We start from the raw sequence: 18,174 nt of genomic DNA, 5'->3' as shown, positions 1-18,174 counted from the left end.
TTTTGATAAAGGTTGATATATTAAAACAAAACAACAACAGATGGTCGCTGTTAAAAATAAATAAAAAAGTTTTTAACTTCTACTTCCTTGAAACATATTTTTTTATAACAAGGCAATACAATATATGGTAGTTTTTTTAAACAAAAAAAATCTTTATTGATTAAAATTGATATATATATATGTTTAGACGTAAATACATATTTGAATGTGTTGGGGGATGTTCTTAACTAGAAATTACTTTTTATAGTTGTGAGTATTTCATTTAAAAAATATGTTTTACACAATAACTGTTAAAAAATAAAACATTACACAGAAAACGAAAAATTGAGCAACAGAACCTCATTAATAAACCAGGGGTGGTGTTCTCGAATATGGTAATATGTCAAATAAATTATCAAGCTGAAGAGCATTGCGTACCCATAATTCGGAAAGGGTTTTGTCAAATACAGCCACGGTAAACCGTTACAAGTCCTTTCTATTGACAATGTTTCTTTTCGGATACACATCAGAAGACACCAGAACATACAATTAGTAGAGGCACACTATTGGCTCACAATTTGGACTTTATTGTACGATATAGTTTTACTAAGAGAAGCTGTATGTTTATAGTATGGCTTTATCATTTTTCACTGTTGTAGTCATATCTTTTTTCAGTGTGGCATTCAAAATCGCAAATACTCATGTAGGATCATCCCAGTTACATTGTGTTTAAATACGTATTGTAATTTAGGCTATTTTTAAGGCAAGAACTTAGGTGAACTTATACATTGTAGGAGCATAATAAATTATACTGTGTTTCTAGAAACTTTTCACATATGCCTAGAGGTAAAAGGGGGGGGGGGGGGTTCAGATGTTACAAAACACGTTTAACCTCACTGCATTTTCTACCCTGTCCGAAGTCGGGAGCATCTGGACTTTGTTAGTCTTGTATGTTTTTTATTTCATTTATATGCTTTGGAGTTTGGTGTGACGTTCATTTTTTTTACGCCCTTCAAAATAGGTTTACGTTACGCACAGTTTTCGGTCTATCTTTCATTTGACCATTTCTTGATGCAAGAGTAGGCCAAAAACAAATCAATTCTGCGTATTACTAAATAATTACTTGTCTTGTTTCATCATTTTAATCGAAATTAAATAAAACCTGATTTTAATAAATTTAATGTTATGTATTATTACTTAATTATTAAGCAATGATTCCCTGTTCATTATGCCATTTTTGCCGTGTAAGACGTAACAACAATAACTTACCATCCAAATATAAAAGAAGAAAAAACAAAAACTACTTAACGGATTTCGATGAAATTTGTACAGGTGGGATAAATATGATCATGATCATGGTGTGAAACGGTTACGATAAATATCATGTCAGTGCGCAATCTAGTGGCCATTTTCGAAATTCCATCTATATAGAGCTGTAAGATTTGAAAATTCGAGTAAATAAAAATGTAAGCAAATGTCGTACTTGACTTTCAGCCTATGTCATCTGGACTTTAGCTGGCCTGGTAAAAACGAAGAATTCCAAAATAACTATATTTTATTACAACTGAGATCTCATGGCAACTCTATAATACAATTTCATATAAATGCATACAATATATTTCACAATATTTATAGTTCATCATATATAGATAATGTCAAGCTGTACTATATTAAATGTTTCTTGCTATTACGTAATACGCAAATATTTCTGTTCTGGAGATCAATCCTGCATCGGTACGATTTCAATATACATGAAACAACAAATATTTTCTTTGTGTTCTGTTGCGTTGTCAAGGTAAACCAAAGTGACAAACAAAGATTTCTTTAAACTTCGTTGAATATTAAATATAACCAAATAACAGAATTTAACTTTACTACGAATAAATTATGCGTCAAATTCACAAATCTCCTGTAAACAAATTTGCATGTAATAATGAAAATTAATGAAATAAATAACATTTACGGAATTTATGTTTACTGTATATTTCACTTAAAAAATCATCTATTTAATCGTAATGTAATAAACTAAAAACGCCCATTTTAAATAAATAGAACTAAATAAATAAAACTTAATTAAAAGTAAATGTGAAATGTAATTTTCATAAAAAGAATGCTTTAAAATATTTATAATGAATTACCTGGTAAAAACGAAGAATTCCAAAATAACTATATTTTATTACAACTGAGATCTCATGGCAACTGACGAATAGCCCAAAACACTAGCTTAAAAAGGTCGTTGCTCACGTGCTTAGAGATCCCAGGTTTTCTACGTTTTACCAATGAAAATTATCGTTACATAATTTCGTAGCTGACCACAACATTTTAATTGGTCACTCATAATTTTGTCTTGTCAACCAAGCTGACACTTTAATCTAAATTATTGATTTTCGTATACCTATGTTGCGACAACCTATGTAATTTTGACAATAGGCCTAATTGCCTACACTCTTTCTTTTATTCAAAATATAGCATGTATAATTAATGAATGAATAATTATCAATATTTGTCAAACATCTGTAAAATCTATTTTCTTCTAAATTGTCCATTTTTACAAATTCATTTTGAGAATAAAAAATATAATACTTAATAAAAGAAAGCTTGCAAAGCTGTTATATTTCCTATTTTGTAAATTCGGAATTTCAAAATATATCTATAACATCTCCCCTCTGCCTTAATTGGCTTTGACCCCAAAGCCACATAACATCAACTACAAATATAAACATATAAGATTAGAAAATTTGGTTAATCAATTCTATATATACTCATAAAACATATATACATTGTCACAAATAAAATGTTCTATTGTTTTCTGCTATTGTTGTGTAAGGTAGTATGCTCATTGAGCCACATTTATAGGTGCTTTATAAATGCCATTTATGTTCAAGAAAAAAAATTAACGTGAGTTTGCTGAATTTAAGCCAATATATATAAGATATTCAAAAAAAAAAAATCATACTCTGCATTGTTTAACGTGAAATATGACAATTTGACAATTACTAACTTTTGTAAATACAATGTTATAAATATTGGAGGTTTAATAGTAAAATAGGATGGACACAGAGGCAGAATAAGGACTGGTACTGTAACACATGTACTATCCACGGAATTTTTGTTTTGTTTTGTGAAAACAAATTTAAATTTGGTTCTACACGCAGTTTGCCAAAAAAAAAAAATCAACCAAACTAAACCAAAATAAAATAGTCAGTTGAATATTAGCATTGTTGCTCAAAATTATAGAACCAATAGCTCGGAAGGAAAAGCCGTCGCGGCTTGCAAAAATAAAAGAAGGTACAAACGCACATGTTGCTTTCTTTTGTACTGTAAAATAACAAGTGTTGCAGTAAATGTTCTTGCTTTTGAACCACAAAAATAAAAGAAAATCATCATATTATTTACAAATAAATTAAACAAAAACGTACTTCAACATCAGTCATGACTCTATGTAACTCTTCGTAAAAAAACTGTCTACAATGTGTGTGTACTTTCTCTTTATGCTTTGGCTTTCAGTCTGTATCATTCAAGAAAATATTAACACCATAAAAAAAAACTGTCATCAGTGAAAAGTTTCTAAGTGTGATTTAACCTTAACTTGTAAAAATGAAAAAAAAAATGTGTGATGAGTTGTTAGATGAGCATGCGCATACTCTTAGCACTATTAAACAACAGATATAAATCTGTCAAGGGTAACAAAACACCACAATTTTGAATAAATAATTTATGGTTTTTGAAAACAATCTAAAGTTCCTAAAAGATATAGTCTCGAGAATAACACTATAAAAACAATTCAAAGACTTCAGCACTGGTGCAAAAGAAAAAAATGTGTATATGCTAATGTGCTTTATTATATATTTTTTCTTTTATTTCAAGGAATGAAAAATACTTTAATAGTTTTGTGTGACTAGTTTTGCCGTATGCATGTTTTTCTCTTTCGTTTAGCTCCTGTATTTGTATGTGTGCTGAAATATACTCTGATTAAATGTTCTGAAACATATTCCTCTGGTTCCCATGTGGGTTTTGAGCCGTCCGCCCATTTTACAAGGAAATGTCGTTTACCTTGTAAGCGCTTTAACTTCAAAAGTTTTTCCGCTTTATAAAACTGATGATCTTCTACCTGATCATCATTACCATCAGTGGTTTCATTCTCCCTATTTTGTGCTTGAGGCACATTCTCATCACTTTGATCATGCTGATCTACCCTATCAGCATTATTAGCTTGATTTTGTACCACCTTATTGGGTTGCAGCTGATGATCTCTTGGATCCTTGTAAAGGATTATTTCTTTTGCATTGATCATCGATTTTACCTCTTTATTAGTGCTGCACATTCTCAATTTGTATGTGTACTTTGGTCCCAACTCAGTTATGTAATAAGGCCCTTTGTACTTATCTACCAATTTCGGTGAGCGACCGACGGGAACCACATGTTGCCGAAGTAAAACTAAATCCCTTACTTTAAATTGTGGAATTTTTGAATTTCGGTCGTATCGCTCTTTAGATTTTAACTGTTTTTCTAACATATTTTTAGTGGCAAGATCTTGTGTGATCTTTAGATTTGATAGAACTTCTTCCATTTGAAGCTTGGCATCTGATGACAAATTCTGTTTAGGTGTAACAGAAGTGTCAAAAGGTAGATTCATTTCTCTACCAAACAGCAAATGAAAGGGAGAAAACTCAGTTGATTGAGTTGAAGGAGAATTGCGTAAAGCCATTGAAATTCCGGGTAATTTATCGGGCCAATTATTTTGAGCCTTATCACAGTATGCTCTGAAAGACTTTATCAGAGTTGAGTTGCACCTTTCTACTAACCCATTTGTTTGAGGATGGTACGAGCTAGTATGATATCTTGTAACATCAAATATATTAGATATATTTTGAAATTCCGAATTTACAAAATAGGAAATATAACACAAACACTACGATATTACAATATTTTCACATAAATTATAGAAAAGATTCGCCACCTCTACATGCAAATGTGATTTTATTGAATTTTAGTAACACATTTTTCTTTCTTACACAGCTTCTCTCATTTTATTTGTTTCCAGTATTTTCAGTGTCTCCCACAAATGTTACCATAGAGCCAATGTTCAAGATATTTCAGTACCATGATAATTTAGGGTATTTTAAATTTGTGACAAACAAATGAACTATGAAAACAAATGTTTCTACTGATATGTGTTTTTATTTTTAAAGATTTGTTTAAGCCTTTAAGAGCCAGTCTGCCATAAAACCATGCAAAATCTCAAATTTCGTCCAAACTGGTAGTTACAACTTGGCAACATTATATATATTTCCAAAATCTTTGGGTATTTAGGAGCTAAGATAAAAAAAAATTTTTTTAAATTCACACTACAAGTATTTTCCATTTAACAGCCTTATTTGCATATTTGGGAATTATTAAAAAAAAAAATGCAAAAAAAACCACCATATTTAGGTACTTTTTAAAGGTCTGGATAATTGATATATCTCTTAAATATAGCATTATCTTGTTATATTTTGCATAGAACATTATTAAAAAAAAAGAAAAAATGCATTTTGACATTTTTTTACCTTTTGGCAGGTTGCCAGAGAGGTGCGTGCAACAGATGTATTAGATAACTTGCATGTAGTACATGTACTCCGTAGGTGTTTTCTCTCAAGATCATATTTATTTTTTTCAACTTTTAGGATTTTTTTAAAGGTTCATATCAGTTCTAAAACAAGTCAAAAAATTTAGCCTGGCAAATATTGGGAAATTAGTAAAAAAAATGCTCCCTAATATCTATAAAATGCACTAATTGTAATAGTTTTTGCCCCTTAATATTTTAACTAAAACTGATCAAAGTAGACTTATATCCGGACAATAACTTTAGTTTAAGTGTATAGATCTTTATTATTTTTTTTCAGAAGGTTCAATACCACAAAAGGAAGGTTTGGATCGATTTTGGGGGTGATGGTCCCAACCGTTTAGGTATTAAGGGCCCAAAAGGAGCCCAAAATAAGCATTTTATAGTTTAAGGATAATAACTTGTGTATAAGTATTTCAATTGCTCTGATATTGTACCACAGTGTTTAAAAACACAAGTAGAAGGTTTGGATTCATTTAAATAGGTTATGGGTTCAAAAAATAAAGGCAACAGTAGTATACCGCTGTTCAAAACTCATAAATCCATGGACAAAAAACAAAATCGGGGTAACAAACCAAAACCGAGCGAAACGCATTAAATATAAGAGGAGAACAACGACACAACATCGAAACGCAACACACACAGAAACAGACCAATCATCAGACAAAACACCACGAGAATAACAAATGTAACATGAAAACCAAATACATGAATTTGGGATAGACAAGTACCGTGCCACGTCTTATCTCAATATCTCAAAAATAAGAGAAAACACAAACGACTCAACGTTAAAATGCAACACAAAGAGAAACGAACAATATATAACAATGACCATCTTCCTGACTTGGTACAGGACACTTTTAAAGGGGAATAAAAGTGGTGGGTTGAACCTGGTTTTAAGGCATGCCAAACCTCGCACTTTAATGGCAAAGTTAAATATAACATTGAAATGACAACATAATATTACAGGACTACAATACAAATAAATAGGAGAACATATTAGACACAGAAAAACATGATTAATAGATAACAAAAAGCATCAGGTTTAAAATTCAATACGCCAAAAACGCGCCTTGCCCACACAAGACTCACCAGTGACGCCCAGATATAAAAGATCGAAAGTGAAAAAAGTACAAAGTTGTACAGCACTGAAGATCAAAAGTTGAAAAGGTTTCGCAAAATACGGCATTGTTTTTATGCCCGGGATAAGAACATTCTTATTATATAGAACAATTCATGCTATTGCAAACAGTAAATTTTATCAAATGAATATGAAAGAGATATACACAAAGAAACTAAAGTATTAACTAATTACAGAAAACTAAACCTGAATACATAACGCCTAGATATAAAAGATCGAACGTGAAAAAGGTACAAAGTTGTACAGCACTGAAGATTAAAAGTTGAAAAGGTTTTGACAAATACGGCATTGTTTTTATGCACGGGATAAGAACATCCTTATTATATAGAATACTTAATGCTATTGCAAACAGTAAATGTTAACAAATGAATATGAAAGAGATATACATAATGAAACTGAAATATTAACTAATTACAGAAAACTAAACCCAAGTTTATCACAAAATAGACACACATCCGAATCAGTCCAAGCGTCAACGTAATTAAAAAAATTGTGACGTCACATACGATGGCGAAAAGGCAGAAACGTTATGCCACATTTGAATTTATGAAATTTAGAAACAGCATGACGTCACATATGAAAAACTATCATTCAAAAATGAGATAGAATTAGGATTGATATAGAACTAAATACTGATAATTCATTTAAACAAAATGCATATTGCAATACTTATTAATAGCAATTAACTGTAATATATATATGTCCAGTTTGTTATGAATCCAACTTCAAACGTAAATAATCGTACAAAATTTAATATAATTAATAGAGAGGAGGTGGTTAATTTTTCTATACGTCATACCTAAATATATAATAAGAAGACGTCAACACATTTGACAAAATCTGATGAGAATTACAAATATAACATAAAACATGTAAACTAAATACATGAATTTGGGATAAACAAGTACAGAAACACGTCTTATAGTAATGCGAATTCACATTCAGCAAAACGGTCACAATCGGGAATAAGTCACGTTTGGTAATTAAAAGATTAGACGACATAATGACAAACCACAATCTACCATGTGGTAAAAATGTCCTTAGCTAGTTTGGTTAAAGAGACATTATATGGATCAACCAATTCGTGATGGTGTCCATAAAATTTACGGAGTGTCAATTTTAATCTGTCCTCCTCATAACTTCAAAGTTAGGAATTAAGGACCAAAAAGGGGCCAAAAACAAGCATTTTCTAGTTTCAAGACAAGAACTTGTGTGTAATTGTATGGATCTCTCTCAAATTGTACCACAATGCTCCATATAACAAAGGGGAGGCTGGGATTTAGTTTTGGATTAATTGCCCAAAATATGTAGGAATAAGGGGCCAAAAAAGGGCCAAAAAGAAGCATGTTTCTAGTTTTCAAACAATAACTTGGGTTTAAATATATGGATCTCCCTGTAATTGTAATGCAAGGTTCTATACTAAAAAGGAAAGGATGGGATTGTATTTAAGGGTTATTGCTGAAAGGGGGTTTCAATAAGTTTGGGGGGGGGGGGATTTGTTAACAATTTTTTCAGGAATTTCTTTTTTTTTCAAAATTTTTCAAATTTCAAATTTTGAAAATTTTCAAGAAGAAATCTTCAATTGCACAGTATTGTGCAAATAGATTTGTTGATCTTTGACCACCCACATTTATTTTGTAACAAAAACCTTTATTTTGTCAAAAATTTGATCACAATCCAAATTCAGACAGCATCAAGCTTGAACATTGTGACCATATTTAATTTGCCCCAACTGTTCAGTGTCCAACCACTGCGGTTGTATAAAGCTGCGCCCTGCGGAGCACCTGGTTTTCACATACTTTTAATTGATGACAGTCTTTTAAAAAGCTTGTTATATGAAACAGAGTTGTGAACATACTTGTACTTCAAAAAATCTTTCTCTTTGAAACTTTTGATTGGAATGCAACCAATTATAGGGGCAATCACTCATTGAGTGTCTAGATTAGAAAGTTGTGTCTATTAGAGCGTATGTAAAAAAATGCCATTTTTTTTTTATCTACGCAAAAAGTTTATATGTGCATATATAATGTGCCATATAAAAGTTTTTGATTTATATCTCAGATTAAATCAAGATAAAAGAAAGACATTTGAGGTGACCCTTCTTCAAAAATCGAAAGCTTTTCCAAAATTATCTTGAATGTTCCCTCTCCAAAGAGCATCTCTTTGCTGTTTGTTGATACTTTGAGATTTTGATTTTTAGTCCCTTAACGGCTAACGTCTAAGTGGACTTAGGTTTGCACTCCGTTTGTCTGTCTGTCAGTCTGTCTATCTGTCAGTTCGGCAAATCAGACTTTTTTGTGCTTGTAGATTTTGATTTGATATTTGGTTTATTGATTTATTATGACAAGTTACAGGTCAAATTCATTATTCACGCTTTAAGGTTTTCTCTTTGTTCAGTTGAAGCCCTTTCTCTAGAATTAAATTTTTGATGAAATACTTATTCATTAGAAGATTTCTGTTCAATCGGAAAGATTCAATTTTGTTCCAGTCTGATATTTGTGTGCAGAGTTGTGGTCTTTGGACATAGAAAATTCACTTAGATAGTCAGAATTCAACAAGTTTTTTCGTTTGTCTCGATATTTTTTTGTAGTTTACACCATGACAAATTATAGATTAAATTAAAATTTTGTTCCATTACAATGAATTTGTAACGGGTTGAGGACTATGTATTGCCATGTATTACTCACAGAATGCTTGTTTTTATCAAAAAAAAATTCAACTCTAATGCTGCAAAATTGTTTAATATTTAGTTTAAATAGATATTGATGACTTTATTATGTTAAATATTTTCAGATCTATCAAACTTTTACTCTTTTTTGCTAATACCTTCATCATGTTCATTCATGACTAAAAACTTGTATTTAGACCATTTTGCACGTTTTACTTTACGGTAGACTACCAAAATATTACATGTATATGTTACAGTAAATAGGTGAAATTAGGAATTACATGTAATTACTAAAATTTAGGAATTACATGTAATCCCCGATGTACTTAGTAAATACAAGTAATTCCTGAAACGGCCCAGTTATTACCAGTAATTACTAATTTTAAAATGAATTTTTACACCTATTTACTAACTGTTAAAACAATGTTGTAAATATGATAAGCTAATCAAAAGTTATGGTAATTCTAGCTATAGAAGATCAGTGAGTACTCTTAAAAAGTGATCAGCCTAAAACGTACTTTTTTTGTTATAACAACATTAGCTACGAGATATAAAATAAATTAAATATGATTTTTATTTGTTTGTTAAATCATTAATGAAAATTATATAGTGAAATTATAATTCACTTTTAACAGTCAATTTGGTTCTATTTTACTAAAATAAGCAGAGAAACATGGTTGATGATTTTTGCACTTGCAAGTGAATAATTGGACCTCATTGAATACGTATATATGTGACCTTCAACACCTAGCTGGAGATAGGTTACCGATGCATTCAGATTTAAAATTGTAAGGGTTTCGCAGAACCCAGTATCTCGCCTACTTGAGCTATTAGTCACAGGCTCAACAAAAATGGGGGAAAATATCAAATCTTTTGACTAGTGCTGTAAGAGGCTTCTGTCCAAATTTGGTTAAAATCCAGGATGGTTTATGAAATCTAATAAACTTTAAAAAAATTAAACCGCAGAGTGTATGTAATGTTGACTGGGGAAAAAAAAACAAGTCCATTTATAAGGAATATACGAAAAGGGATTTGTTTTACAAACTTTACTTCTGGATATTATCTTATGATCATAAACAAGTTTCTGTCCAAGTTTTAGTAGAAATCCAGGATATTCTGAGAAAGTTATCAACATTTTAAAAACTTTACCATTATAATGACAATATAAAAATGAATATGTGGTATGATTGCCAATGAGACAACTGTCTACAATTAAGAGACCAAAATGCCACAGACATTAACAACTATAGGTCACTGTACGGCCTTCAACAATGAGGAAAGCACATACCGCATAGTCAGCTATAAAAGGCCCCGATAAGACAATGTAAAACAATTCAAATGAGAAAACTAACGGCCTTATGTATATAAAAAATGAACGAAAAACAAATATGTTGCACATAAAGAGACAACTACCACTGAATTACAGGCTCCTGACTTGGGACAGGCACATACATTAATGATGTGGCAGGGTTAAACATGTTAGCGGGATCCCAACTCTTCCCCTAACCTAGGACAGTGGTATAACAGTCAAACATAAGAACGAACTATAAAAATCAGTTGAAAAAGGCTTAACTCATCAGATGGACAAAAATACAAGTGGACATGGCTGGATAATTGTATGTCTGCTCAACAGTTTAACCATTTATCTGTGTATATTTGTTTTTATACAACCGCAAAAATTGAAAAATATTGGTATGACGTTTTCGTTGTCATCGTCGTTGTCGTCCAAAGACATTTGGTTTTCGCACTATAATTTTAGTGTAAGTAAATAGAAATCTAGTAAAAATGTAGACATGGATATAAGTTACAGGTCTGATCATTCTCCAGTGTACCTTACCTTACAGTTTTACAATCAAATTAAAGGTAAAGGCACATGGAAGTTTAATAATAGCTTACTACATGATATGGTATATGTAACTGAAATAAAAAATTGCATTAGGGAAACTATAAATCAATACTCTCTGCCTGGGAATGACCTAGAAACAGAATTATCAGTAAACCCACACATGTTTTGGGAACTCTTAAAATGTATGATAAGAGGGAAAACAATATCATATGCCAGTTATATAAAAAAGAAAAACACAAAAACTGAAAATGATTTAGAACTCAAGCTAGCTAAATTACTTGAAAATTATGAAATAGACCCCTCAGAATTATTAAATTCAGAAATTAAAATTTTAGAAAATGAACTTGTTCAACACAGAGAGAAAATAGTAACAGGTATTATGGCAAGAGCAAAGGCAAGATGGGTAGCAGAAGGTGAAAAATGTACTAACTATTTTTGTAATCTTGAAAAAAGAAATTATAATGAAAAGATAATTCCAAAATTAATTAATGATAATGGGGAGGAAATTTTCAACCAGAGTGAAATTTTAGAAGAACAAAAATCATTTTATGAAAAACTGTACTCCTCAACAAATCCTATTCTTCATCAAGAACATAAAAATCTATTTTTTGATGAAAATAATCCTTTTATCCGCAAACTTTCTGATGAACAGAGGTTACAGGCAGAGGGTAATTTGAATACTAATGAATGCTTAAAAACATTGAAAAATATGAAAAATGGTAAATCTCCAGGGATGGATGGATTTACAACAGAATTTTATAAATTTTTTTGGATAGACCTCCATGAGTTTATTATAAAATCTTTTAATTATAGCTTAGAAACTGGATCTTTTTCGGTTAGTCAGAAACAAGGAGTAATAACATGCATTCCAAAAGAGGGTAAATCAAAATTTCAATTAAAAAACTGGAGACCTATCACTTTATTAAATGTTGATACAAAAATTGCATCAGCTGCATTAGCAAATAGAATAAAACCTTTTCTTGGGGATATAATTAGTGAAACACAGCAAGGTTTCATAAAGGGGAGGTATATTGGAGAATGTACCAGGCTTATTTTTGATATTATGGAAAAGGCAGAAGATGATAATCTACCAGGTCTTTTACTTTTATTAGACTTTGAGAAAGCTTTTGATACTCTTGAGTGGTCATTTACAGACTTGGCTTTGTCTTTTCTAGGATTTGGTCCTATTTTCTGTAGATGGGTCAAGACCTTATATTCAGAATCTCAGAGCTGTATTATAAATAATGGACATTGCTCTCAATTTTTTAATATTGGTCGGGGTGTTAGACAAGGTGATCCTCTATCTCCATATCTCTTTATATTATCTTTAGAGCTTATGAGTGCTGCACTTAAAAATAACCCAGATATAAATGGTATGAAAATAAATGATTCTGAGTATCTACTAAGCCAGTATGCAGATGACTCATGTCTCTTATTAGACGAGGATGAGAAATCTTTAGATAAATGTTTATATACTTTAGAAAAATTTTCTGAGTGTGCGGGACTTAGGGCTAATTTTGATAAAACAGAAGCCATATGGATTGGGTCAAAGATTCACTCAAGGGATAAACTAACAACTACAAGAAATTTGAACTGGAATCATTCAGGAAAATTTAAACTTTTAGGAATAAAATTTGATCTGTTCAGTGAAAATAAAACCCTTGTAAATTTTGAAGAAAAAATAAAAAAAATACAGAGCCTGCTAAATTCCTGGGTTTATAGAGATTTAACATATATGGGAAAGATCACTGTCATTAAATCACTAGCTCTTCCTATTCTAATTCAATCATTGACAGTTTTGCCAAATCCTCCGGATGATAAAATAAAAGAAATTCAAAATATTTTTTTTAGTTTCTTGTGGTCAGGAAAACCAGACAAGATTAAAAGAAATGTTATGATAGGGTTATTTGAAAATGGGGGGTTGAAAATGCCAGATATAAGATCCTTTTGTTATTCATTAAAGATGACATGGATAAATAAACTTTTAGACCCCTTGAATATATCCCCATGGAAAACATTGTTAATAGATCAATACAACAGATTAGGAGCAGACAAAATATGGTTGATGACCCCTGATGGTATCCAAAAGATTTCTTCAAATTTTAATAATTTCTGGAAAGATATTTTACTAAACTGGAATATCCTAAACACTGTCACTAATGGCACTGCTGAAGGGATCATGAAACAATCCATATGGCTAAACAAGAGTTTGAAAATTAATAATAAAACTGTCTTTTACCAGAAGTGGGTTGAATCCGGAGTTTTCTTTATAGGTGATTTACTTGATGAAAACAGTAATTTTTTTACTTTAAAAGAATTCTGCGAAAAATATAATCTTAATATTAATTTCTTGGAATACCATTCTTTGCTGCATATGATACCAAAAGACTGGAAAAATTTAATCACTACTTCAGAGAAAATTACTCACATATCTAACGATAAATTTGAATTTATAAAAAACAATAAAAAGTCATGTCAGTTCTTTTATAAAAAATTCTTGTCAATGTATACAGAACGTCCTACAAAACAAGAAGACAAAATGTGTAAGGAACTAGGCACTCATATAGAAAATTGGGATTTCTTTTATAGTTTACCTTTTTGTTGCACTAAAAACAACAAATTTAGTATGTTCCAGTTTAAGATTTTACATAGAACTCTCGCTACAAATGCATTATTGCAGAAATACGGGTTAAAAGAAACTAACTTATGTAGTTTCTGTAATGAAACTAAAGAAACTATAAGTCACCTTTTCTGGGAATGTATGCTAGTTAGAAATTTGTGGTTAGAAATTGCAGCACTTTTTCTAGTTGAAAATAATTTAACTTTAATTCTTAATGTGGAAAATATTGTTCTTGGGTCAGAGTCTTGGGATATTTCCCTAAACTTATTCACTATTCTGGTTAAATATTATATTTATACATGTCGCTTTAATACTTCATTACCGACTCTTAAAGGTGTCATAGCTATGATTAAAAATTCCTACCAAATAGAAAAAATATCTACCTCCTTTTACAGATCCCCTAGAGCAAGAGAGAAATTTGATAGTAAATGGGAATTAATTAAAAACTTAGTTCACATGTGAGGAGAGATCTTTCTATTTATGTACTTACTTAAGGCTTTATAATAGTTCATGTAGAATTAATAATATGTTGATGCACATCACAACTGGACAGTGATTTGTGTGCATCTTAAAAGTACTATCTATGTTTATTGCTATTGTTATATATATATTGATATACTAGTTTTTGTTTGATTGTATCTGAATTATCTCCCCTTGACTTAGGTTGACATTTATTATGTGACTCTGTCCAACATGTTGTCCAATATGTTATCTGTTAATGATCTCTGGTGGCCTCTCCTGGTACCTCTCATGTTTTACATCACTGTATAGGCAGTGATGCATGTGGCTATGGGAGAGGGCTGATGCGATCATTAACCTTATCAGCATATTCAGGTATTCTAATCCAGAGTGATAAAGGATGTGTATGATCCAGTAGAAAATTTAGAATAATTAGCATAACTAACTTTTTAATTTTAGACTGTTATTGAAAAATTTAATATCATTATATGTATTATGAATTAATTATATAATTATGTATCACAATATATACTTGGTGTATTTTCAGATGAAATAAAAATAAATTACAAAAAAATAAATAGAAATCTATGATATTTAAACCCAAGGTTTATGACCATAAAAGAAAGGTTGGGATTGATTTTGGGAGTTTTGGTCCCAACAGTTTAGGAATTAGGGGCCAAAAAGGGCCTAAAAAATCATTTTTCTTGGTTTTTGCACAATAACTTTAGTATAAGTAAATAGAAATCTATGAAATTATAACACAAGATTAATGACCACAAAAGGAAGGTTTGGATTGATTTTAGGAGTTTTGGTCCCAACAGTTTAGGAATAAGGGGCCAAAAAGGGTCCAAAATTAAACTGTTTGATTTCATAAAAAAAATGAATTATTGGGGTTCTTTGATATGCCAAATCTAACAGTGAATTTAGATTCTTAATTTTTGGTCCTGTTTTCAAATTGGTTTACATTAAGGTCCAAAGGGTCCAAAATTAAACTTAGTTTGATTTTAACAAAAATTCAATTTTTGGGGTTCTTTGATATGCTGAATCTAAAAATGTACTAGGATTTTTTTATTATGGGCCCAGTTTTCAAGTTGGTCCAAATCGGGGTCCAAAATTAAACTTTGTTTGATTTCAACAAAATTGAATATATGGGGTTCTTCAATATGCTGAATCTAACCATGTATTTAGATTGTTAATATTTGGACCAGGTTATCAAATTGGTCCACATTGAGGTCTAAAGGGTTTAAAATTGAACATTATTTGATTTCATCAAATATTGAATTCTTGGGGTTCTATGATATGCTGAATCTAACCATGAATTTAGATTTTGGATATTGGACCATAATAGGTAAATGTCAATTTTTTTTTTAAAGTTTTTAAGTTTAAGTTCTTAGACCACACTCCTTCTGTTGTGTCAACTATTTAATCACAATCCAAATTCAGAGCTATATCAAGCCTAAATGTTGTGTCCATACTTGCCCCAACTGTTCAGAGTTCGACCGCTGCAGTCGTATAAAGCTGCGCCCTGTAGAGTATCTGGTTATTACATGTGGTTATGAAATAAATTTTATTGCAATTTGAAATATTTGTGTATGTCTCAGCTGGTAGTAATAAGCCAACTGTATGTTACATGTCTTATTCCCAAGCCTCAAATTGCTAGAGATTAAATTTTAGGAGGAACTTAACATTACTGTTATGTCCACTGTTCTCCCAGAATTGACATAGGGATAACTAACTGGTTCATGTCAGCGTCACAAAATTTCAGTTGCAGTAAGGAGTAGTCTCTTTATATTTGGAATAAAGCTTTATCACAATATACAAAATATAGCACTTTTCTAGGTAAGAGGCACAATTCTATGAAATGCACAAAACTATTAAATCTTCCTCTTTTCTGGAAATAAATAATATGAATGTACAATGCTGCGCAGTTTGTACAATTTTGTCTTCATTTGCATAATATTTTAGAAACGAAAATACCCCGATTTTATCTGAAGGAGACGTGCTTAGAATTTTTAGTACTTTTATGATAGTTTTTTTGTCTAAATTGCAAGGGGTTGCATTCATGTTGAGTCTCTATCTCTTAAATGTTAAACAGTTTTATGAATCATTATCAAATACAACATGTTTCAAAAATTTAAGACTGAACTCAATTGTGGCCACTTTGAATTTAGACAAAAAGCGTCTAAAAACTAGACTATTATAAAATGCTAAAATAGTGAAGAACTCATGATGATATTACCTGATGAGTGTGCATAGTATTGTAAATAAAACTGCCCATTTTTAAGTTACTAACGTAATTTTCTTTTGAATAAGTTAATATTTTAAACATATTGTAAAAATGCTCAGTTTAGGGGCAAAAAATGCAAAAAACCGGTCTTCCCAGGTTTACTCCTCTAGTATATTTTCTAATTTAAACTAAGTTAAACTTGGTTTATTCAATTAATATAACCAGTAAACATTAGTTCAGTCATTATTTTTCTCATATTTTGACTATCACATACTTTTGAAAAGTTTCTTTTGAAACAGATAAAAAAATTAAAAAATCGGCAAAATGGCCATCACGCCTATCTTTAATTATTATTTTATCTTAAGAAGGTATCATTTGCCGAGCACCATTTTCTTGCATTTTGTAGATAAATATATAAGCTTCATGAAATATTACATTTGATTGAAAATAAAACATGATCTTACAAGATTCAAGCCTTTAAAAATATAAAAATTTTGCTGAATCGGCACTTTTTCAAAACCATGCAGTTTCAACCTGTCAGTAGGGGTATTGAGAAATCTCACAACTTTTTGAATTATCATAATTTCCTTTCATTTTAAGTTGTTTGTTAAGATATTTGTTATCATTAAGCTGTATTTTTTCTATAAAACAAAAAAAAAAAAAAAAATCAGGTCAAAATACTCTAAAATAGGCTTAAAATGGCCATTTGTCAGTACAGAAATGGACAATTATCGAATGTTAGGCATACTAAAATTACGAGGTGCAATTTGTCAGCCGTCATCGGGTTTGAACTCTATATATAACTAATATAGGACAATGGTATAGATTAAAAATTACACCACTCCAGACCCTTTTGTTTTCCACATAATTAATATTGCCAATAATTAACAAGTTCCGGGTCGAATCCGATACCGATACCAATAGTATATTCACCTGTTAGCTATTACCTTAAATGTACATTCCGCATTTGACAGGCGCACCACCAAACGGTGTATTTAGGATTTTGCTATATACACGGGTCATAATCAAAGGACTGACACTACCAAATTCAATCATTGTCAAATTGTTCCCTATTGTAGTTTTATTCAGCAATAGGACAGTGCTGTTGATTAAAAAATACTCCATTCCTGGATAGCCAGGACCTTTTGTTTTCCAAATAATCAATATTACCAATAATTGATAAGTTCCAGGTCGACGGGTTCAAACAGAAAGATTTAAAAGCAGAGAAAACTGTGTATCTTATAATCGACATGACTTTATCAGATGACAATACCAATTACTAAAATAAGGCTTAGGCATAGTTATATACTTTAATTCAGTCACGGACCCGCGATATCACGGGTGTGTACTTGTATATATATAATTTTATTTTCCATTTGCTGAAAGTTAAACATTTTTGTGTCTTTAGCATTTGACACGTTCTGTGTAATGATATATTTTTTGGAGATAATTTTTAATAATTTCTTTTAAGACGTAATAAATCAACAAGAAAATTCCATCAAAGTTTTGTAAACCATGTGCTGATCTTAAAGGCGTCGAAGTTTTTGATAAATAATAAGTTTTCTATAATACCGGACCTTTCTACTTTTGGACCTAGTAACATATATGCTAGTACGAATGTTTGTTGTA

General features: G+C 30.7%; 1 long non-coding RNA gene across 1 annotated transcript; it reads right to left on the bottom strand.

The window, feature by feature from the left end:
• Positions 1 to 1,516: 1,516 nt before the first annotated feature.
• LOC143067476 (uncharacterized) lies at positions 1,517 to 4,682 on the bottom strand. Its single transcript, XR_012975955.1, has 2 exons — positions 2,118 to 4,682; positions 1,517 to 1,888 (listed from the first exon to the last, which is right to left on the bottom strand). It is a non-coding gene; the product is annotated as an uncharacterized LOC143067476 (long non-coding RNA).
• Between the last annotated feature and the right edge of the window lie 13,492 nt (positions 4,683 to 18,174).

Source organism: Mytilus galloprovincialis, chromosome 3 (genome assembly GCF_965363235.1).
Source record: "Mytilus galloprovincialis chromosome 3, xbMytGall1.hap1.1, whole genome shotgun sequence".
Taxonomy (NCBI): domain Eukaryota; kingdom Metazoa; phylum Mollusca; class Bivalvia; order Mytilida; family Mytilidae; genus Mytilus; species Mytilus galloprovincialis.
Note: the sequence above shows the minus strand (reverse complement) of the source record. Positions and strands in the feature narration are given on the sequence as shown.